Genomic DNA, 25023 nt, shown 5'->3' on the forward strand with positions numbered 1-25023 from the left:
AAAAAAAAAAAAAAAAAAAAAAAAAAAACAATTCCAGATAATGCTAAACATTTCAACTGAGGGGTTACTAAAGTTCAACAGTTAGGAAATACACCCCAAATTAAAAATCACTTTAAGTGTATTTCTGTGTAATGATAACATGCCCAGCCCAGTCATGGGTGTCTGATTAGGTGTCAGCAATATGCTGTCCTGAAAATCGGGGACATCAGTGTGCTATTCTCCAAACCCTGCCTGCAGTGTTCTTCTGGATTATTAAAATTATTTATCAGTGAAAAGAACAGATTCTACATGCTCAGCTTTTTAACCACAGATTCCTCTAAAACGACTACACATGTTTTAGATGGCCTTATAATTACACATACAACAGAAACTTAGGGAAATACTCACTCACAAGGTGTGACTCTCATAGTACGTGTCTAAAGGTTCCTGAGGGATGGCAGGATCGGTTGTCTGAGACAGCAGACAGGCAGAAGAAATATTGGATAGCATTTAATTCTTTCACATAGAGCTAGCGGGTCTATATAGTTGACATTTAATTTAATTCAGGGGTTCAGAAGGAACTTATATGAAATATTTCAATGAAACAACACATCTACACATTCATAGTAAATTAATTTGAAGAAGAAAAAAAAACCTTTTTCTCTGCCTACATTCTTGCACAGTCAATCACACCCAATGCAACACTTTACCTCTGGTTACCAAAATGTTTGTGAGGGTTTCTCCCACCAGCACGGGCAATGCTTCTGTGAACACCAGCGGGGTGTCCTGTGATTCAGTTCAATTCTGACTCTGTCTACCTAGAGGAAGCTCCAGACCCCACAAGTGAGGGTTCAGCCCCAGAAGGTTGCCCCCACTTCAGGTGACAGTCCCAAGCTTCTGACTGACCAGCTATAAACCTGGATTCCCAGGACTCTTCCTTGGGTTCCATTTGCTAGAGTAACTCAGAGAACTCAGCTAAATACTTACTTATATCTTCCTACATTGCAAAGGATTCAAGTGCTAGACCGAGAGAGGAGATGCACAGGGCAAGAAATGTGGGGAGAAGCAGAACGTCCATGCCCTCTTTTGGATTGGTGCCAACTCCAGGCATTTCTATGTGTTCAGAAATTCAGAAGCTTTCTGAACTCAGCCTTTCGGGTTTTTATGGAGGCTTCATTATGCAGTCATAGTTGATTAAATCATTGTCCATTGATGATCAACTCAGCCTTCAGTTCCTCACCCCTTTCTAGAGGTTAGAAAGAGGGGCTGAAAGTTCCAGCCCCCTCATTACACAGGTGGTTGGTTCCCAGGGAAACCAGCCCTCACACTAAGGCTATCCAGGAGCCCACTGAGAGCCACGCTATTAGAACAAAAGATGTGCCTGTCACTCAGGACATTACAAAGGAGCTCTGTGTCAGAAACTAGGGTTAAAGAACAAATACAGAACAAATGATTCCTCCAGCACCCCTACTGCAAGGATTTTAAGAACTCTATCTCAGGATAAAGACCTGAGGGTAAAGACAATGATATATATATATGTCTTATTACAGATACCAAGAAAATAACACATTAATAGTAAATTAATACTCAAATATTATGCAAAAATAGCAAGGAACTGTCACTTTAAATATATCAAAGTGAGAAAGGTAGAAATATAAATATAAATACTCACATAAAATATTTAGCCTGAAGCAAACTCTTTTTAAGATACTTTATATGTTAAAAAAAACTTCTATTTTATATGTATTTACATATATTTTATATGTATATGTTATATTTATATTTATATGTTTGTATATATGTTTATGTATCTATTATATTTACATTCATATATATGTTTGTTATATATTACATATCGATGTTACATTTTAAATGTAAGTTACTTTATTCTGTCATTATGCATATATACACACATATTCAAATTCAGAAATATGCATATAGATATCCACCTACAAGATTTAAACATGATTTTCTAATCAAAGTTTTGTAAGCGGTAGAGTTTAGTAATTGTAAATACATAAAAAGAATTTTCTTCTACTAAAGGTCATCATTTCCATATAGTAAGGATCAAAATCCTCATTTTTTTCTAAATACAGCTAAGAAAAAAATATTGTAAAATAGCTAAGCATTTTGAAAGTTTGTGATGTTAAGCCTACTTAGAAGTTACATTAGTACATCAGCTAAGGCTGTAATGAGCTGACTATGCCTGTCTCCTTTGACTGACGGTAGCCATTTGAACAAAGAAACAAACAAAGCCTCAAGGCAGCTGTTGAAGTTGACACAGTAACCCATTAAATTATTTTAAGGTAAAGCCATAATAAATGTTTCAGATCATAGACTGCTCACATAAGATTTCTCTTATTTTGTTTTAACCAGAAGAAAATTACATACTTCAAACCATTATGTTAAGAACATAGTTTTCATTAACTCTCGATTTTATTTTGAACCAGTTAGCATGCTGGAAAGCAGGAAACAGAGCTAAGTGCTGATCACTGAAAAATTAATATATGTGAAAATGAATAAATTCTGAAACTAATATTTTAATTCTTAATACAAATAGTTTATGATTTTATAAGCATATTATGTCAAAATACAAAACAAATTGTTCCTTCAAAATCTGCATCACATGGTCAATAGTTGGCTTGTAACACCAAAAGTGCACTATATGTTTCTTAGTAACTTGACATGAGATTCTATTCCAGGAAACTCTGAGATTCTGCCATTTTAATTACAGGTGCAAGAGCAAACGCTCATTCTCTTGTCCCACCTTAACCTACCTTGAAGCACATATATAAAACCAAATGATTATTTGGGACATTTCAAAGTAAACTGCTTTCACTTCAGCCTCTCTCTCAGGAATACCTCATTTACTACTCCATATCTCTAAACTCATTTTAGAAATTGTCTTCAGAGCAATAAGGATAAAAAAGGAATGAAAGCCCATAAGCTGCAGATATTTAACACATAAATATGCTATTTATAGGCAACAAATTTTTGCACTCCGGAATTTTAAGGTACGTAATGGCTTTTGGGGAGAGATATGCATTTAAGCTGAAGGATCCAAATGCTTTGAGGGACGTGTACTCCAGAATGTTCTGCTTCAGAGAATACTGCTTCTAAAAATCACTTTCAGGGAAAAGGCCTATTTTGGCTCACTGTTAAATGATTGCATTTCCAGTTCATTCATCTGACATCCACCGGAATTCTCTGTAGAGTCAGAGAGTGAAGCAAGCTTCAGTTAATATCTCAGAAGACACATAAGATGTGGATGTCAACTGGGCCCATTCAAATCTACGAGTATGACCAGGAATATTTGGAAATTGTGTATCATGCCAAGAAAGGTAATAGCTTTCTGAAAGCAAATAGTTTAAATGCTTAGAGTACAACATGGAGGAAATAAAGGAAGTATTTATCTGTGAGAGAGGACACAGTTAATCCACTTAATTTGAATTTGAATTAAAACCACTCTACAAAGGTATTCCAAATCATTCAGCCAATTGTGTAAGCAAAATATTTTTTATTTGTCTTTCCTTTTGAATAAATGAAAAATGCTTTGAATTTCAGAACAGGACAGCCTCTCAAAGTGCTGGGACTACCATGCCCAGGCCTTCTGTGACTTTCTTTTTCTGTTCCCCAACATTAGATTTCTGAGTTTGTCCAGGCTGATGTCTAGCTTTGATTCACCATTTTCCCCTCTGGATATATTAGGTCAATAAGCCAAAATTTATTCATCAGTTGTTAGACATTTGAACTGTTTCCCCTTGAGGCCACAGCAACCAATGTTGCCATAAACATTCTTTTATATTTCTACTGGGACACAGACACAATAAATCCCTCACACTAATTACCTAAGAGTGGCATCTTTTACATTCATAAAATTGCTGAGTATTTTTGTTTCTATTCTCTGGATGAATTTACATAAAATTCTAAGTATTTGTGTAGTGGATGTTTGGTTTTAAAAAAAATCACCTATAAAACCATCTGGGCAAGGTATTTGTTTTTGGAAGAATTTTAACTTGGTTTTCTGTTTTGATAATTGTGCTGTTTGAATCTAAAGTTGAGTTTCTTGCAAAGCAGACTCAGTTATATTCCCTGTGGATATGAGGTGTCTGGCCCCTGCTTCTAATGTCCAGCACAGCTAAATTGGGGCAAACAACAACAGTTGCAGTATTGAGGTTCATTTCCCAGCTCACAAGTGGAGGATGCATTTCTCATTTGATGTCTCTCCCTTCTCCCTGGCCCCTGGCTGTCATCACTACCGAATAACAAACCTCTTTCCCAGAACCCACGTAGAGGCATTCTACCTCAGTGTGGGATTGTGAGCAGCCACAGCAATGGCTTGATTTAGCATGTATTATTGATCCCCCATCTAAATGTTGCAGATATTCTCACATTTTAAAAAAGGGCAATTTTTTTGTCATATAGCTTTTTCTAAAAATTTCAATTTAATTTTTTCTGCAGTAATGAGTGACTCACAATTTGACTTAACTGTTCCTCTGTTAGTGATTTGCTATGTAGTTATTTCTAAAGGCTAACAGAGTCAATGAGCCATTGTTAGAGAAATCTGTAGCTTTTAAATGACATTTAAAAAAATCCGTTGCTGATTATTTTTCCAAAAATTTCCTTTTTGCAAATATATTTTCTGTTTTCCATGTTCTGTTCTGAAAACCGAATTATGTTTGCTAAGTTAATCATCACCGCATTCTTTGGAGATAGGAACTAATACTACCTTACACAGATATTAAGACTAAGACTCAGAATGGTCAACAAATTTTTCAAAATCACCACACTAGTAAGTGAAAGGTCAGAATTTAATTCTGCGGGCAGAAAATTATGCACAGGACTTTCCTCTGAGGCAACTGTAAGGATATTCTATTTTCAGTGTGTCTATAGTGTGTCTTTATGGTTGAACATCACAGAAGGTCTTTGAGTGATCAGTTATAGATTATACAGTAGGATTCCCTAATATGATTTTTAAATAAACAAAGGTTTTGATTAAAAATGAAAAGGCAGACTAGCAATTGAGCATAGCAGAATGTCTAGTAATATAATAAACAGCATCTGAGACAATTACTGAATTGGAAGTTAGAGTTGATGAAATTATGTAGAACGCAACCCAAAGATGAGGAAATAAGCACATAAAAGAGAGATGGAAAGGTATAGGAGAGAAAATGAAAAGGTCAAACATACTACTTATCCGAGTTTTAGGAGGAGAGAAAAAAGATAGGGATGGAGTGGGATCATAGTCTAAGAGGTAACACGTGAGAATTGTTTAGAATTAATGAGCAAAATGAATCTTTAAATTCAGGAAAGCTAACAAACATCACACAGGTACATGAAAGAACAGAATAAAACTACAAAACAAGCAAAGTAAAGAAAATAATTTAAAGCAGCCTAGAGAACAGAGATTTCCCATAAAAGAATGGTGATTAGACCAACAATGGGCTTCCCAATATACTAATGGAAGCCAGAGACAGCAGGATAGTATTTTCTGAATTCCTGGAGCCAGCTGAGAATTGCTCAATGAGATATCCTAGGGATATTTTGCACAAGTGCATCAGGGGCATGTACCAGGGTATTTATTGCAGCATGGACTTAAGCAAAATACTACATCATTTAAAATTCATTGAAGGTATGTAGGAACAGCAACATATGAAGATAAAGGTAAATGGTTAAATCTGGAAGATGACAAATAGGAAAGATTCAAAGATATTGGCAGGGATTCAAGAAATTTAGAACAGTTGGTTCCTTGACAGAAAATGAGGCCATGTCACCGATAGAAGAAAATGAGAGTTTTTGGCGGAGCAAGATGGCCGAATAGGAACAGCTCCAGTCTCCAGTTCCCAGCGCCAGCGACACAGAAGACAGGTGATTTCTGCATTTTCAACTGAGGAACGCAGCTCATCGCCAACAACGGATCAAAGCTGGACGGAGAATGACTTTGACAAGACGAGAGAAGAAGCCTTCAGTCCATCAAACTTCTCAGTGCTAAAGGAGGAATTACGTACCTAGTGCAAAGAAACTAAAAATCTTGAAAAAAAGAGTGGAAGAATTGATGACTAGAATAATTAAGGCAGAGAAGGCCATAAATGAACTGACAGAGATGAAAACCATGACACGAGAAATACGTGACAAACGCACAAGCTTCAGTAACCGACTCCATCAACTGAAAGAAAGAGTATCAACGATTGAGGATCAAGTGAATGAAATGAAGTGAGAAGAGAAATCTAAAGAAAAAAGAAGAAAAAGAAATGAACAAAGCCTGCAAGAAGTATGGGATTATGTAAAAAGACCAAATCTATGTCTGATTGGGGTGCCTGAAAGTGAGGAGGAAAATGGAAACAAGTTGGAAAACACTCTTCAGGATATCATCCAGGAGAACTTCCCCAACCTAGTAGGGCAGGCCAACATTCAAATTCAGGAAATACAGAGAACGCCACAAAGATACTCCTCGAGAGGAGCAACTCCAAGACACATAATTGCCAGATTCACCAAAGTTGAAATGAAGGAAAAAACCTTAAGGGCAGCCAGAGAGAAGGGTCAGGTTACCCATAAAGGGAAGCCCATCAGACTAACAGCAGATCTCTCAGCAGAAACTCTCCAAGCCAGAAGACAGTGGGGGCCAATATTCAACATTCTTAAAGAAAAGAATTTTAAACCCAGAATTTCATATCCAGCCAAACTAAGTTTCATAAGTGAAGGAGAAATAAAATCCTTTACAGATAAGCAAATGCTTAGAGATTTTGTCACCACCAGGCCTGCCTTACAAGAGACCCTGAAGGAAGCACTAAACATGGAAAGGAACAACTGGTACCAGCCATTGCAAAAGCATGCCAAAATGTAAAGACCATCGAGACTAGGAAGAAACTGCATCAACTAAAGAGCAAAATAACCAGTTAATATAATAATGGCAGGATCAAGTTCACACATAACAATATTAACCTTAAATGTAAATGGACTAAATGCTCCAATTAAAAGACACAGACTGGCAAACTGGATAAAGAGTCAAGACCCATCAGTGTGCTGTATTCAGGAGATCCATCTCACGTGCAGAGACATACATAGGCTCAAAATAAAGGGATGGAGGAAGATCTACCAAGCAAATGGAGAACAAAAAAAAGCAGGGGTTGCAATCCTAGTCTCTGATAAAACAGACTTTAAACCATCAAAGATCAAAAGAGACAAAGAAGGCCATTACATAATGGTAAAGGGATCAATCCAACAGGAAGAGCTAACTATCCTAACTATATATGCACCCAACACAGGAGCACCCAGATTCATAAAGCAAGTCCTTAGAGACTTACAAAGAGACTTAGACTCCCATACAATAATAATGGGAGGCTTCAACACCCCACTGTCAACATTAGACAGATCAACAAGACAGAAAGTTAACAAGGATATCCAGGAATTGAACTCATCTCTGCAGCAAGCAGACCTAATAGACATCTAAAGAACTCTCCACCCCAAATCAACAGAATATACATTCTGCTTAGCACCACATCACACTTATTCCAAAATTGATCACATAATTGGAAGTAAAGCACTCCTCAGCGAATGTACAAGAACAGAAATTATAACAAACAGTCTCTCAGACCGCAGTGCAATCAAACTAGAACTCAGGTCTAGGACACTCAATCAAAATTGCTCAAATACATGGAAACTGAATAACCTGCTCCTGAATGACTACTGGGTACATAACGAAATGAAGGCAGAAATAAAGATGTTCTTTGAAACCAATGAGAACAAAAATACAACATACCAGAATCTCTGGGACACATTTAAAGCAGTGTGTAGAGGGAAATTTATAGCACTAAATGCCCACAAGAGAAAGCTGGAAAGATCTAAAATGGACACTCTAACATCACAATTAAAAGAACTAGAGAAGCAAGAGCAAACACATTCAAAAGCTAGCAGAAGGCAAGAAATAACTAAGATCAGAGCAGAACTGAAGGAGATAGAGTCACAAAAATATCTCCAAAAAATCAATGAATCCAGGAGTTGGTTTTTTGAAAAGATCAACAAAATTGATAGACAGCTAGCAAGACTAATAAAGAAGAAAAGAGAGAAGAATCAAATAGATGCAATAAAAAATGATAAAGGAGATATCACCACCGACCCCACAGAAATACAAACTACCATCAGAGAATACTATAAACACCTCTATGCAAATCAACTAGAAAATCGAGAAGAAATGCATAATTTCCTGGATACTTACACTCTCCCAAGACTAAACCAGGAAGAAGCTGAGTCCCTGAATAGACCAATAGCAGGCTCTGAAATTGAGGCAATAATTAATAGCCTACCAACCAAAAAAAGTCCAGGACCAGATGGATTCACAGCTGAATTCTACCAGAGGTACAAGGAGGAGCTGGTACCATTCCTTCTGAAACTATTCCAATCAGTAGAAAAAGAGGGAATCCTCCCTAACTCATTTTATGAGGCCAACATCATCCTGATACCAAAGCCTGGCAGAGACACAACAAAAAAAGACAATTTTAGACCAATATCCCTAATGAACATCAATGCAAAAATCCTCAGTAAAATACTGGGAAACCAGATCCAGCAGCACATCAAAAAGCTTATCCACCATGATCAAGTGGGCTTCATCCCTGGGATGCAAGGCTGGTTCAACATACACAAATGAATAAACGTAATCCAGCGTAAAGACAGAACCAAAGACAAAAACCACATGATTATCTCAATAGATGCAGAAAAGGCCTTTGACAACATTCAACAGCCCTTCATGCTAAAAACGCTCAATAAATTTGGTATTGATAGAACGTATCTCAAAATAATAAGAGCTATTTATGAAAACCCACAGCCAATATCATACTGAATGGGCAAAAACTGGAAAAATTCCCTTTGAAAACTGGCACAAGACAGGGATGCCCTCTCTCACCACTCCTATTCAACATAGTGTTGGAAGTTCTGGCTAGGGCAATCAGGCAAGAGAAAGGAATCAAGGGTATTCAGTTAGGAAAAGAAGTCAAATTGTCCCTGTTTGCAGATGACATGATTGTATATTTAGAAAACCCCATTGTCTCAGCCCAAAATCTCCTTAAGCTGATAAGCAACTTCAGCAAAGTCTCAGGATACAAAATTAATGTGCAAAAATCACAAGCATTCTTATACACCAGTAACAGACAAGCAGAGAGCCAAATCAGGAATGAACTTCCATTCACAATTGCTTCAAAGAGAATAAAATACCTAGGAATCCAAGTTACAAGGGATGTAAAGGACTTCTTCAAGGAGAACTACAAACCACTGCTCAGTGAAATAAAGAGAACACAAACAAATGGAAGAACATACCATGCTCATGGATAGGAAGAATCAATATGGCAGTGAAAATGGCCATACTGCCCAAGGTAATTTATAGATTCAATGCGATTCCCATCAAGCTACCAATGAGTTTCTTCACAGATTTGGAGAAAGCTGCTTTAAAGTTCATATGGAATCAAAAAAGAGCCCACATTGCCAAGACAATCCTAAGTCAAAAGAACAAAGCTGGAGGCATCACGCTACCTCACTTCAAACTATACTACAAGGCTGCAGTAACCAAAACAGCATGGTACTGGTACCAAAACGGAGATATAAACCAAAGGAACAGAACAGAGTCCTCAGAAATAATACCACACATCTACAGCCATCTGATCTTTGACAAACCTGAGAGAAACAAGAAATGGGGAAAGGATTCCCTATTTAATAAATGGTGCTGGGAAAATTGGCTAGCCATAAGTAGAAAGCAGAAACTGGATCCTTTCCTTAGTCCTTATACGAAAATTAATTCAAGATGGATTAGAGAGTTAAATGTTAGACCTAATACCATAAAAGCCCTAGAAGAAAACCTAGGTAATACCATTCAGGACATAGGCATGGGCAAGGACTTCATGTCTAAAACACCAAAAGCAACGGCAGCAAAAGCCAAAATTGACAAATGGGATCTATTTAAACTAAACAGCTTCTGAACAGCAAAAGAACCTACCATCAGAGTGAACAGGCAACCTACAGAATGGGAGAAAATTTTTGCAATCTACTCATCAGACAAAGGGCTAATATCCAGAACCTACAAAGAACTCAAACAAATTTACAAGAAAAAAACAAACAACCCCATCAAAAAGTGGGGAAAGGATATGAACAGACATTTCTCAAAAGAAGACATTCATGCAGCCAACAGACACATGAAAAAATGCTCATCATCACTGGCCATCAGAGAAATGCAAATCAAAACCACAATGAGACACCATCTTACACCAATTAGAATGGCAACCATTAAAAGTCAGGAAACAACAGGTGCTGGAGAGGATGTGGAGAAATAGGAACACTTTTACACTGTTGGTGGGATTGTAAACTAGTTCAACCATTATGGAAAACAGTATGGCAATTCCTCAAGGATCTAGAACTAGAAGTACCATATGACCCAGCCATCCCATTACTGGATATATACCCAAAGGATTATAAATCATGCTGCTATAAAGACACATGCACACGTATGTTTATTGCAGCACTATTCACAATAGCAAAGACTTGGAATCAACCCAAATGTCAATCAGTGACAGACTGGATTAAGAAAATGTGGCACATATACACCATGGAATACTATGCAGCCATAAAAAAGGATGAGTTTGTGTCCTTTTTAGGGACATGGATGCAGCTGGAAACCATCATTCTCAGCAAACTATCACAAGAACAGAAAACCAAATACCGCATGTTCTCACTCATAGGTTGGAACTGAACAATGAGATCACTTGGACTCAGGAAGGGGAACATCACATACTGGGGCCTATCATGGGGAGGGCAGAAAGGGGAGGGATTGCATTGGGAGTTATACCTGATGTAAATGACCAGTTGATGGGTGCTGATGAGTTGATGGGTGCAGCACACCAACATGGTACAAGTATACATATGTGACAAACCTGCACGTTATGCACATGTACCCAGAACTTAAAGTACAATAATAATAATAAAAAAAGAAGAAGAAAATGAGAGAGAACCTTGAAATAGAGTTTTAAAAGGCAGATTCTCAAAGAAAGAAAAAGACGATTTCAGAGATTATCTAGAGAGACAGATTTTACTTAGAACCTATGCTACTGAAATTACAACCAAACTGAAAGTTCCAGTTATTTTGTTCGAGAACAAAGTATTATTTACCATTATTTTGTGACAGGGTCTGAGCATGCTCTAGAGTCTTCAAATTTGATCTTCATCACCTGATTCTTCTATGTCGATGTTATAGTAAAACTAATATGGCTATAAATTTACGAGCCAAGAAATAACATTTCTGCTTTTATGTCAGGTGTATGTGTGTGTAAATCTATTCACTTTTTTCCATACCACTTGTAAGTACCTAGAGCAAATAGCTACTACCTTTCACAGAAATTACACAGTAGCTTCTTAATTGTTCTTTGTACTTTCAATCTTGCTTTGTCACAATTAATCAATCCTCCACATAGCAAACATAATTACCTTATAATGTAACTAAGATCATGTCATACCTGTGGTCAACACATCTCATAAAATTCAACACACCAGCATCCCATTACCTAAAAGTTCTTGCGGGAACTGAATCGACCTCTTTCTCCAGCTTGCCCTGGGCTCCTCTTGTGTTTCTCACAGCTTCTTTCTATTTCGGTGTCTCTCATGAGGCAAAATGCATGGTACTTGATACATTCTCTGGCTTCTGCTCACAACACTCTTCATAGCTCTCCATCTAGCTAATTGATGCATCCTTCCAGTCTCATCCTAAACACCCTTCGCTGGAGAGGCCCTCCCTAGCCACTCAATTTAAATTACTTCTCACTGTTTAACTCTCTTACAACACCTGGCACATTTTCTTATGTTAAAGGAATATTATAGAGACATTCTATTTTACATGTTTTATATGTGTTAGAGTATTATATTTCTAATTCCTCCTTCCCATGCCATGTATCATTACCCCCATTCATTTCAGTTACACATAAGCTATAATGATAGAATGTATCAGTTATCATTATTTTGAACAAACTGTTATCTGTTAGCTCAATTGAGAATAAGGAAATAGAAGATTTTATTTTATCTTCACTGATTTCTTCCCTAAAACTTCCCTTTCTTTGTGTAGCTCTAAGTTTCTGATCTGTATAATTTTTTTTATCTCTAAAGAACTTTTTTAAAAACAACTTTTTTCAAGGCAGGTCTACTGACAACACATTCCCTCAGTTTTTGTTTGTCTGAGAAAGTTTTTGTTTCTCTTTCATTTTTGAAGGGTAATTTTCCATGGTACAGAATTACAGACTGGTGGTTTTTCCTCAATACTTTGAATTTTTCACTCTCTTCTCTTCTTGCTTGCCTGGTTTCTGAGACATCTGATGTAATTGTTATAATTACTCATCTACAAATAAGATATTTTTCCCTCTGGCTTCAGTCTTTTTTTTTTCTTTATTTTGAATTTTCCACAGTTTGAATATTATATGCCTGAATATAAGTGTAGGGCTTTTTCCTTCTCTCTTCTTGTCCTTTTTTTCTTTTTGGCATTTATCCTACTTGGTGTTCTCTTCACTTTCTGAAATTGTGGTTTGGTGTCACATGAATTGGTGAAGTTCTTAGTCATTATTTTTTCAAATATTTCCTCGATTCCTTTTCTCTTTCTTTTTCTTCTTGCATTCCCTGTGTTTGTATGTTATGCCTTTTGTAATTGTCTCAAATCCTTTAATATTCTATTTTAATTTTTTCAGTCTTTTTTTTTTTTTTTTTTTTTTTTTGCTTTACTTTTCAATTTTGGAAGTTCTTATTGACATATCTTCAAGTATGGAAATTCTTTCTGTAGCCATGTCCAGCCCATTAAAAGCATTTAAAATTTTTCTGTGACAGTGTTTTTGATTCTAGAATTTATTTAATTCTTTCTTAGAATGTACAATTCTCTGCTTACGTTGCCCATCTGTTCTTGGATGTTGCCTGCTTTTTCCAACAAAGCCTTTAACATTATTCTTTCATATTCCTAGCCTTATAATTCCCACATCCCTGCCATATCCGAGGCTGGTTCTGATGCTTGTTCTGTCTTTTCAAGCTGTATGTTTTGCCTTTTAGTATGCCTTGTAATTTTTTGTTGAAAGTGTAACATGAAGTATCTGGTACTGTTTCCTACAGAGATTTCTGCTTCACTATGCTGTGATTCTCATTACCTGTTTGTCTGTTTCTCCACTTTTAGGCATAGTGGTTTGTCCTGAGACCTCACTTTTCTGTGGGTCTAAGAAGGACTGTTGATTTTCACTTCATTCAGCTTTTCACTTGTTGTTAGGATGGAGTAACAACTTCCCAGCTTATTCCCAGCCAGGCAAAAAGCCAGAATCAAATTTTCTTTTAAGTACACAGTTTATAAACAGTTATTTTTGTGACTTTCTTTCTGTTTTTTTTTTTAGCTTTCTAGGAGAGACATTTAAAAATTAATCACCCTACACTTAGCAACTCATGTGTAGTACTACTCTGAGGCTCAAGTACATAGTAGAAAATCTGTCAATATTTCAGATTTAAGGAAAAAGAAATTAGGTCCTAGATATATTTAGTCACTGCAGCAGATATGTGCTACTACTTTTGTGATCATCATTCTGCTTAAACATTCTCTACTGAGTTACAGCTTTTAAAAACTCCTAACTACTAGTTAAAACTAAGAAATTTTTTTTGTGTTTAGATGCACTTTGATCTCCAGTGGGTGTTCACATGAATAACAGTCATTTTTGAAATTCATATACCAAACTACTCTCTCTTAGATGGTGTTTACTTGTAAGAACACCAGGCAATATGTTCTAATCATTGCCTTAAGGTTTACGGTGGGTTTGCCTTCTGTAAACATTAATGAGAATCACTTGGCTGCTTCTATGCATAAAGTACTAGAATCCAGTCCCTAGGTTATGTTGCTTTTGCATTTGTATGGCTAATACATGTCACTAAACCATAATGGTAAACATAACTACTTGGAAATCATGTTTCACCTGTTCCTCCTGTGGATCCCAAATCAAATTGCAAACAATTAATTGTGGTTACAACACCACTGCAGAGTAATTTTCAATAGGAATATATTAAGAGAGCCTGCACCATTTCTGAAGTTTCAACTGATAAGAAGTGACAACTCTTAGAAAGGCAATCCTTACAAATCCACAATATACAAAGATAGGAAAGGTAAATATGATCTTCAATATAATTAGACAAAGAAATTGGCAGATATAGTTAATTCTTAAAAGTTCTGCCAGGACCCTATGCTTAAAAACTACAGGGTAATTTAAAGTATTCCAATCAAGTTTGGATTCCATTTTTTGTGGCTGATCATCAGCAGGTACATTTTTCCTAAATAAAGAAATAATATTTGTAGAACTTTAAAATATCATCTCGTCTTTCCTGGCTTTCATGTGCTCTGTGAGAACTTGATTAGCCCAGGGAAGAAGAAGAGATATTTGAGTGGCCTGGACATGGCATGTAAAAATGACGCAGCCAACAGCTGGAAAGAAGCTGCTGGCCTGCAGGTCAGTATTTACTGGGGTGTGGTGAATTAAAACCAAATGTGCAAGCATGGACAACTGAGGAAATGCTTCTCAGTGCTATTTGCCAGCCGTGTTCCACAAAGTGGAGATAAAAGAGGTGGCAGTCAGGCAAGGTCCCTGTTCTCATGATCCTTACCTTCTAATGGGGAGAGACAGCGTATTTGGCCAGTGAGCACTGCTCCAACTCCTAGGACTGAGGGCCACTTTATACTCTTAAAAATTAAGATCTTGTAAAAACTTTTGTTTATGTGAGTTATATCTACTGATATTTACTGTAGTCAGAATTAACACTGTGGCATTTTAAGATTTTATTTATTTATTTATAAATAACAAGAAAGTCAATACATATTAACATGAAAATATTTTTATGAAAAAGTAACTCCATTTAAAGAAATTAAAACAATGAAAAGAGTGTCATTGTTTTACAATTTTACAAATTTTTGTAATATCTACTTTCATTGAAGATGGCTGGATTCTCATATCTGTGTCTGCATTAAATATTGTTATATGTTGTTTTGGATGAAGTATATAAAGAAAATCTACCTTGGAAAGGGTAGGCATATTTTAATAACCTTTCAGTTATTATTTGATACTACACTGAAGGGAGGTAGCTTCATGAAGATGAATTGCAATGTGGGATCTGAAGTCGTATCAGCGAAATTTCCAGACTCCGTTATATACAAATCCTTTCATCTTGCACTTTGAATGGATCTTTTACCCATTCATGATTCTGTAAAATCATGTATTAGTCATTTGAAAAATAATGAATCACAGGTTTATGAAGATCTTCCAAATGTTGACACATTTGATTACACTATATATAATCGGATTTGTTAGTATCATCTCAAATATCATCAGAAAGACTTTAAATCTTGGGAAGCTGTCAACGGTAGCAAATACAAAGCTTTAATTTTATTATTGGCAACAAAATGCCATCAGTTTTATGATAGGCTCGCTTTATTCATTTTCAAAAAAATTTATTCAAGCAAAGATAATTCTTTATGAAAAAGTCTCTAGTCCAGCTCACAACTTAATTTCACGAGCACTTTTCCTCAAGAATTCTGTCATACTCTGGTATGCTGTGGAAGTGCTTAACACAGACTTCTATTTCATAGCACAGGACATTAATAACACCAGTACTAATAGCTCAAAATACAGTGAAATTAACTTTTTGTGCTTCATCATGAGACTTTTTTTTTTTTTTTTTTTTTGAGACAGTCTCATTCTGTCATCCAGGCTGGAGTGCAGTGGTATGATCTCGTCTACCTCAACCTCCACCTCCCAGGTTCAAGAGATTCTCCTGCCTTAGCCTCCTGAGTAGCTGGGATTACAGGTGCTCACCACCATGCCTGGCTAATTTTTGTATTTTTAGTAGAGACAAGGTTTTGCCATGTTGGCCAGGCTGGTCTCGAACTCCTGACCTCAGGTGATCCACCCACGTTGGCCTTCCAAAGTGCTGGGATTACAGGCGTGAGTCACCACTCACAGCCAACATTCTTAAGTAAAACTGGCTTTATGTATTTATTCATTTGTTTTACTGCAAGTATTGCAAATGAAGAGTTAAATGAGCTGCTAGTACAGCTTGCTGCCACTGCACCAACATGCACTGAGCCATCGCAGTGTGCGATGGCTTAGTATAATTAAAAATTGTTTTCAATTTTTGTAAACTTGTTGAAAGTGTTGTGAATACATAGGATACACTTTGAGAACCACTGGAGTAAACAAATAAATTATCCAAATAATCACAGATATGATAAGGGTTGCAATTATAATAAAATATGATGGGGGATGATTGATCACTGGAATACAACTTACTAAAGAGTTCTTTCTGCACTTCCCAATCAAAGCTAGTAATATGTCTGCTAAGTAACCTGGATGACTATTACTTGTCTTGATTAGGCTTGATTAGAATGCTCCACAATTCAAATTATTTATCAGAAAAGTGACTGATAATTTAGTTTTGTGTAAAAAAAATTATAAGCTCCATGAATGCATATTTTGTTCTGTTAAACTTTTATTCTTAATAACTTATTCTGGATCTGACATAAGCTATATATGTGTGCATGTGTGCATGTGTGTGTGTGTATGTGTGTGTGTGTGTGTAGAATGAATGCATTATTGAGATCAGAGAGGACATAAATTTGAGAGAAAGAATTGGACATGATAAGTTCTGTTTCTCCATTATGAACACGAAAAGGGTCTAGGCTGTCTACTTGGCAGATGGCTAATGCAAGGTGGAATATGTGAGACTGGCCCTTAGCAGAGAATCTGGGCTGGAGATAGAGATGTGGACACTCTCAGCTTACAGCTGCCAATTAAGACTAATCTCACAAAAGACTTGCTAATAGTCTGTAAAGGAAAAATGGCCAGGGATAAAATCCTGAGGTACATTGACATTTGGAGAGTAAGTGAGAAACTTAGAGAAGAAATTGAGAAGTGCTTCCCTACACACCTGCCCTAACCCAAAACTATCACTTTTCCTACACTAATTATTATTTTGGTTATTTATCTAACTCTTCAAATAACAGATTTTAATTCATTTTATTTTACAGGTTTAACAGATTTTAGTATGAGTTTATTTTAATCATCTTTGTATCCCTAGCAACTAGCACAAAATACCCATCAAGTTCGATCTATTTTTTGAGTTACTATTTCAATAAATGTAAGTTTATTATTTAAATTTTTGGGGTTTATTTCACTCAGATTTTCTTTCATTCCTATTAGGAAACAACCAAGATAAGACTGTTGTTGTAATAGGATTATCTCCTATTTATCTCCGATAATCAATCATCGGATTGATTAAATGTTCTCTAACCTGTAACTTGCAGTGTTTCTTGAAAAACATCTTTTCTTAGTCCTTGACTTTTTGGAAAAAAAACAAAAAATCAATTTTAGTCAGTGAGCATTAGGAGTTGAAGAAAATGAGTTCATCTTTGGCTGACAAGTCAATAGGATTCTGCTGCTTAGTATTTTTTTTTTAATGCCTGTAAAACTTTCATTCTCAAAATGCATGGGAATAAGTCATTCAGAAAGTGCATCAATAACAAAATCATATAGGGCTGTGTATATACATACTTGGTAAAATCTACCTACGATTTTTGAAAATATTTATTAAATTCCAAAACCCAATTCTCTAAACATGTAAGGTCAATATTAATAATTTTTGTTTCATATCAAGAAACACCTTATATCAAACTTGATAAAGGAGTTACTCTCTGAACTACAAAAATCAAATCTAATTTTCAGTGACCTAAAATTAAGAAAAAATAGAGCACCATTACCACTAAGTTTGTGTAAAATACAAAATGTCAAATGTGTGAATCAGCCTGATATAATTAAGACCTCTGCTCCATGGAACTATTAAAACAGAAATACACTAACATAAGTCAACAAACAAATTGTACAGTGTAAACTATGCATACCCATGTAAACTATGCACACCCATGCATACACACACACTCATATGACAATGTTCCAGAGAAAAATACATGCTTCAATAAACAGCAAATCATAAAATTTAGTTTGCTTTTTCAGTAGCAAATGAAAATATATAGAACTTCAGGAAATGAGAAAGTTGGAGGATTCTTGAAGAGGCCTTGAGCTGTCTTTTAGGGATGAATCATCCCACAAATGCATGAACACAGAAATACCCCATGGATTTTTACTCACAGTCTGCTGGCCACACAAGGGAAGAGGAGACATGAGATTGTAGGATAGTAGCAGGTACAAAATTGGTACAGGTTGAATAGTCCAAATCCAAAAATTCCACGTCTGAAATGGTACAAAATTCTAACTTTTTGAGTACTGACAAAAAGGCTCTCAAAAAAAAAAAAAAAAAAAAAAAAACTTATTGGAACAATTCAGATTTTGGATTTTTGGATTCAGAATGCCCAACCAGGAAGGATAATGCAAATACTGCAAAATTTAAAAAAAAAAATCCAAAATTCAAAATACTTCTTCTGGTCTTAAGCATTTTGGATAAGGGACAGTCAACCTGTCCTTTAAATTTAATATGGAAAATAAAATGTTTCATCTAAATTGCCCAGTATTGTACATTATTTTAAATCTGCCATTTCACTGTAGCCTAAAGTCCTCAAGCCAAGGTTGATAAAAATGGTAAATATTAACTTAAATTACAGAATACGTTACAGATAACGTCAATGTCCACATCATGTCTCCGTAGAAGCCAGCTGTTTACAGGCACTGGTGGGATACCTTGCCCTTAAGAGGCTACAGTCTGATGTGAGTTGCTTTATTCTCATCCCGCAAACGCTCAATCCTCTCCAGACACGTGTACTCAGGGCTGTATCTAGGTTTAGGGGATCTGCCGAAGCTTACACAATTTAGAGAAAACAGCTTAAAACTGGCCAACAAAATTATACCACATCTTAAAATATGTTGCCTTTTGAAACCTAAGCTTCTGACTGCATGAATTTCCAGCTCTGCGATTCCTCCTCTCCACATCTGTCCGGCCCCAGCCCTGCAGGACACATCTTCACTGCCACGTCATCTTCGGTTCCTGGCCTGGTGACACCAGCTTACCCACTCTTAGTCATTCGATCTCCTCTTCAGCTTTGCCTCAAACTTACACAGACAATTCTGGACTCTCAGACATTTGGATTTTACAGTTTTGCACATTAGAACCCACAGATGCCACGAGCCTACTTTCTGTTTTCTGTTGATTTCATACGACTTCCTGGGAACCTGACAGCCAGACTCCCCTCTGATGGAAAACATCCGACCTCAATTGACTGAGCAGGAATGCCTGTACCTGGCAGGGTAGAACATGCAGCCCAATGCTGAGCACGATCTCTGCCTGTGGCTTGTGAATAATGCTGTTTGGGATCTGATCTATTTACTGGTTGTTCCATATGAGTATATGCAGTTTTCCTTCTCTGAACCTGATGTCATTACTTTACCACCATAGCTTTATCTGGCTGGCTGCCTCCTGTCACACAACCCCATGCACTGGTCACAGAAATACACTTGGGCTAGAGAAAAACCAAGGCCTTGAGTGAGCAATTGCCCCATTGGCTAAATCTTGGGCAAGGCTTTCTCCTGGGACTTATTGCTGGAAAACTACACCAAACCTTCTCTACTTAGGTTTGAAAACATTCTTTTGATTTTCATTTTTACCACTCTTTAATAATAATTCTGCCCCAAACCAAAGCAACTCAGTTTTAACAATCTGTTAGTACTGAAAACTCGTATACTTTTAAAATGTCCAAAGGTACCTCTTTCATGAGTCAAGCAATAACAAAAAGTGTATATCTCAATATAATCAAATATGTTCTTTAAAGAGTTTTAGAAAAGTTACTGCAACAAACAAACATATGCTCTTTTCAATAACGTTGTAATGGAAGTTGAACGGTTTTATAGTTTCTTTTTTTCTAATAGTGATTCCATCAATAGCATCCATGTATACCATCTAACTTAATCTTCACCTCAACTCTGGGAGTCAGTGAAGGATAATATAACCTCCAATAACATCACTCTCTTGATATTTCGAGAATAATATTTTGGAGGTATTATCTGTGCAGTTCAACAGCTTTAGCAAAAGATTTGCCTCTTTCAGCAAAGCAGAAATTTAGCCTGACAAAAGTGGGGAGGTAGAGAATTGATGTCAAAAAAGTTTCCCCTTTCCTTTCTCAATTTAAAGGAAGGGTCATGGAATGTGGGTGTGAATGAGAGTCACATAGTTTTGAATTTCGTGTGGAGCCCAAAACACCACAAGCTGTATACCCTTCAATCAAAATGAAAATTATAGTTCTGAGCTGCATTTCTATCAGAGAAAAGCAAATGTTGTGATTTTTGCACTGAAATCAAATTTAACTGGAATGATTCAATAAAATGATGGTGTCATTACAAATGTTGCACTCTTTCTTAAAGTTTGATTAGTCTAGACACCTGAGTTGAAAAATGACTGTTGCCTGATACTTCAAAGCACACTTGACAACTTTGATTAAATATTTATGTTAAATGTAGATGACTTAAAATGGAGTGTGTTCCAATCAAGACACTAGCAAGCAGAACATACGTAACTAGTCAGCGCTAGAGCTCTGGTTTCAGGCAGTTTGATTGGAGGTTCAGCCAACTCCAGAGGTGCAGCTCTCCAACTTCCACTACTTAAATGGGGGTCACGGCAGGTCTGCGTTTCACATGTTAGTATCCAAGCAACTCAATATCCAGTAATTCCCTGGAATTGTCGAAAAGAATAAAAAGTAAGCAAGGAGCAGCTTGTGGTATTCTCTCTTCCCTCTTCATATTACAACCATAAACCCCCATATATGCTCTCTCATAAACAAAATTTTAGAGCACCGTTGAGGACAACTCTCTTAATCTTTTAAGACGTTTTAAAAACGTTTGTAATTCCAGTTCTTATTCCTAATTACTTGAGAATTTATATGTGTTTGTTCAATTCAAAACAACCCTATTGCCTTTTCTTTTAAAGTAGGCTATCCATAACATATTTGCATTTATGTTCTGAGAGAAAGCATTAATATCAGCTTGATTGCTGAAGTCAGGAACTTGGAAGCCATGTTTAGCTTTCCTTTGTCATTCCTCCCACACTCTAGCTGGTGGAAAGCATCATCAAGCCTACCTGACATGCTTTGTATCTGTCATCCTCCGGACCAGCCCTGAACCCAGACTGGCTCTCCATGGCCTTGCATCAGCCTAGACTGTGATGCCAACTCTAGCTCATACTTCGGCTTGTGTGCATCTCTACACCCCCACAATCTAGCCACACATTCCAGAAAGATCTTAAGCAAATCCAGTCTGACATTTTGGTTGCTTTGAATCTACATTCATTAATTCTAAAGGCATTGCTTACATTTTTACCATTCCACTTTTTTGCTTTTTACCTTTGTATCGTATTTTACAAAGATAAGTACATAATTTTCGTTTTGATTGTATTTACTTAAAAAATACATGCTTACTTCACAGAAAATCCAATGACAATTATTTTTAAAAGTGAAAACTGAGGCAGGCACACTGGGTCATGCCTGTAATACCAGCACTTTGGGAGGCCAAGGCGGGTGAATCACTTGAAGTTAGGAGTTTGAGACCAGCCTGGACAATGTGGAGAAACCCCGTCACTATTAAAAATATAAAAAATTAGCTGGGCATGGTGGGGGTGCCTGTAATCCCAGCTACTCAGGAGGCTGAAGCAGGAGAATTGCTTGAACCCAGGAAGTAGAGGTTGCAGTGAACCAAGATTTTGCCATTGCAATCCAGCCTGGGTGACAAGAGCAAAAGTCTTCTCACAAAACAAAATAAATAAATAAATAAACAAACAAATAAATAAATAATTTTTTTTTAAGTGAAAACTGAATGACCTCTACCCTGTACTCACTCAAGATTAATCAGTGTCAACAGAGTATTGTCTATCTCCCAGGGATTAAATTTATTCAATGGCTTCCTATTGCTGACAGCATAAATTATACCCTCCTTAGAATTCTTTTTTGGACCTTCCCTCCCTTTTTCCTTGTGAAGTGGAGCACAGACTGGAATGGGAGGAAAATGCACAATGTGTTTGAACTTTTGCCTCTGTTTACTGCACCCACTTATTTCTCAAACTTGAGATTAAACAACACTTCCTCTAGCAAAGCTTTCCCATTGGCTTCTCTTAGTTAGGGCTTTTTGTTTAAAAGAAAAGCAGATACCCAAGCCATCACTAGTTGAGCACTAGCAGTTGCTTCCAGGATATACAGATTATTTGAAAATAAAGCTTCAATTAAGATAGATTTCATGGAAGCTGCAATTAACATTGAGACAGCATCATCATCCTTTTTCCTTGTGTCTCCATTTTTACCTTATGTCATCTCTGACGCTCTCTGAAGCCAGGTTCTTTTCGGTAGTTGAACACCTTCTATTTGCTGCTTCCTCATAATGCCGATTGGTACATAAGTTTGATTGTCTTGGTCCTGTCTTAAAGTTACACAGGCTTCCCGCCTTTTGCCTTCCTGGTTGTTTACCCAGCTTTCATATTTCCCAATTGAAAATTACTGCAAAAAATACTTCGGGTAAAACATATATTTTTCCTTTTAGGTCACAAGATGTGCATCACTGGCCCCAGCTGCATTTTCCCAGGGTCAGGTGCCCATTCCTACCTGATCAAAGGTAAGGATGGAGTTGGCCCTCTGTGTGAACTGGTGGTGGAGGGGATGAGATGGTTAATTTCATGTGTCAACTTGTCCAGGTTATGGTGTCAAGTTCTTTGGTCAAACACTAATCCAAATTCTGCTCTGAAGGTATTTTATAAATGTTACAATCAATTGACTTTAAGTAAAATAAAAATCATCCTTGATAATGCAGATGAGCTTCATTCAACCTGTCAAAGACCTTAAGAGCAAAAACTGAGACTTTCAGAGAAGAAGGATTTCTGCCTCCAGATCTTACCAGAGAAATCCTGCTGAGTTCCCAGATGTCAGGTTACCTTACAGATGTGGGACTTGCCAGCCCCATAGCTGCATAAGCCAATCCGATCCTTAAAATATCTATCTATCTATCTATCTTTCTATGTCTATTTGTCTATCTCTCTATCTAATCTATCTATCTATCTTTCTCTGTGTCTATTTGTCTGTCTGTCCATCTATATCTATCAATTTATTTATCTATTTGTCTATCTGTGTCTATTTGTCTATCTGTCCATCGCTCTATATCCATCTATATCTATATCTATCTATCTAAATCTATCTAGATCTGTCTATATCTATTTATCTATCCATCCATCCATCTCTATCTGTCTGTCTGTATCTAGTTGTCTAACTATCTATCTATCTCTGTCTATCTATTGGTGTGTCTAGTTGTCTATCTATTTATATCTCTGTCTGTCTATCTGTGTCTAGTTGTCTATTTATTTGTCTGTCTATCTATCTATCTATCTATCTATCTATCTATCTATCTATCTATCTATGAAAATCACATCTATCCTATTGCTGCTGTTTCTCTGGAGACCTTTGACCAATATATGAAGTAATCTCTGTTTCAAGGCAATAGTGGGTTGGCACCATAGAGCATTCCTTTGACAGTGTTCTGTTGTGTTAACAAGGTAATTTTAACTGTCGTTACAAAATAACCCAAAAGGTCAGCTCCAACAATGGAGATGAATGCCTTGCACACATAGGCCTACTGCATGTGTTCCTGGTGAGGACTTGGTTTCCACACACTGTGAGGTGCTCAGGCCTCTCCCATCATGGGATTTTGCCTTCTCCTAAAGCCTTGGTATCCTTCCATCCAGCTGTTGGATGAGGAAAGAGGATAGATGGGCACCTCTTCCGTTAGGCTCCCTGGCACAGAAGTGATATTCTTCAATTCTCTTCAAGTTCCATTGATGCAACAGATTATGAGTCCTCACATGTTTTCAAGAGTTTGGAAAATAATCTCCCTTGCTAGGGTGCCAGTCTTCAAAGGGAGATCTATACTGTGGAAGAAAAAGGAAAAATTTATATGCATTTACCCTGTTTAATACACTCATCATATAGAGCATTTTTCCAACAGCAACAATAATACTCTTGATTTAGTATATAATAATACGTCATATACTTAATATACAAAATATTTTCCTTGCTAACCTATATGATTTCAAATGCCTGGAACAATAAATAATTCATGTCATTATTTGAGAGTATGTAAATTTTAATATGTTAAGATATACTGGCAAAGTTCTAAAAGTTGTGATTTTATTGGAGGCCAAATAATGTACATAGTAGTTTGTCTGAAGACTTGAGCCAAAAGGAAACTAGTACACTTTTAAGCTACAATATGGACATAATGTCATGAAGCAGGAACATTACGCTCCATTTCAGGGCACTTCTGCTGACCTGCACCTAGAATGCCCTGTTCTGTGCTGATGACTCAGATATAAGGATGATGAAGTGCATTGGTTGGAATGCAGAGAACAATGAGAAAAAGAACTGAGTTGTGGGAAGACATGAGGAAAGGGTGTGAGGCTCTTAATAACAGCTGCCAAGTACTGCAGTCGGGAATCCGGAGCAAAGTGATTCGTTCTGACCACTGCCTCTAAGTAAACGGGATTTTATTTTTCAATACTTTTGTTTAATAGTACCTCCTTCATTACATGTGAACAGCATTCCAGGATAGTAAATCATGAAATGGGAATAAAGCCTGTAATTTTAATTAACATATTTTAAAATGTTTCTAATTTGTATGCATTTGATCAAATTTTTATTTGCATTGAGCTATTTTTTTCTTTCTCATATAATGTTTGACATTACCATTTCTTTCCTTAATAAAATACTAATATTTAATAAAATATTTTACAGTCTTAATATGACTTGTGAGGAATTTTTCTTCCTCAAACATTTGTGTGATGAAGACGAAACCTCACTATGTGTGGAATCTCAGCTGACAAGTAAAAAGAAGCATTTTTGTATTAGCGATATCTTGTTCCCTCTTGCAATGTTTCCTTCCTCTCACCTCCATGTGGCCAAAATAAATGATCAGAGTGGCTTATCCTCACTACTGTCTCCTTTGCAATGCAGTGCCTGTAACCATGCTCTGGGCAAGCAGGTAC

The 25023-nt window shown here is 36.6% G+C and overlaps 1 long non-coding RNA gene across 1 annotated transcript; it reads left to right on the forward strand.

The window, feature by feature from the left end:
- The first annotated feature begins 1371 nt into the window (after nucleotides 1–1371).
- On the forward strand, nucleotides 1372–24771 carry LOC111555701. Its single transcript, XR_002735604.1, has 3 exons — nucleotides 1372–1493; nucleotides 22536–22607; nucleotides 24296–24771. It is a non-coding gene; the product is annotated as an uncharacterized LOC111555701 (long non-coding RNA).
- The last annotated feature ends 252 nt before the right edge of the window (nucleotides 24772–25023 follow it).

Source organism: Piliocolobus tephrosceles, chromosome 8 (assembly GCF_002776525.5).
Source record: "Piliocolobus tephrosceles isolate RC106 chromosome 8, ASM277652v3, whole genome shotgun sequence".
Taxonomy (NCBI): Eukaryota; Metazoa; Chordata; class Mammalia; order Primates; family Cercopithecidae; genus Piliocolobus; species Piliocolobus tephrosceles.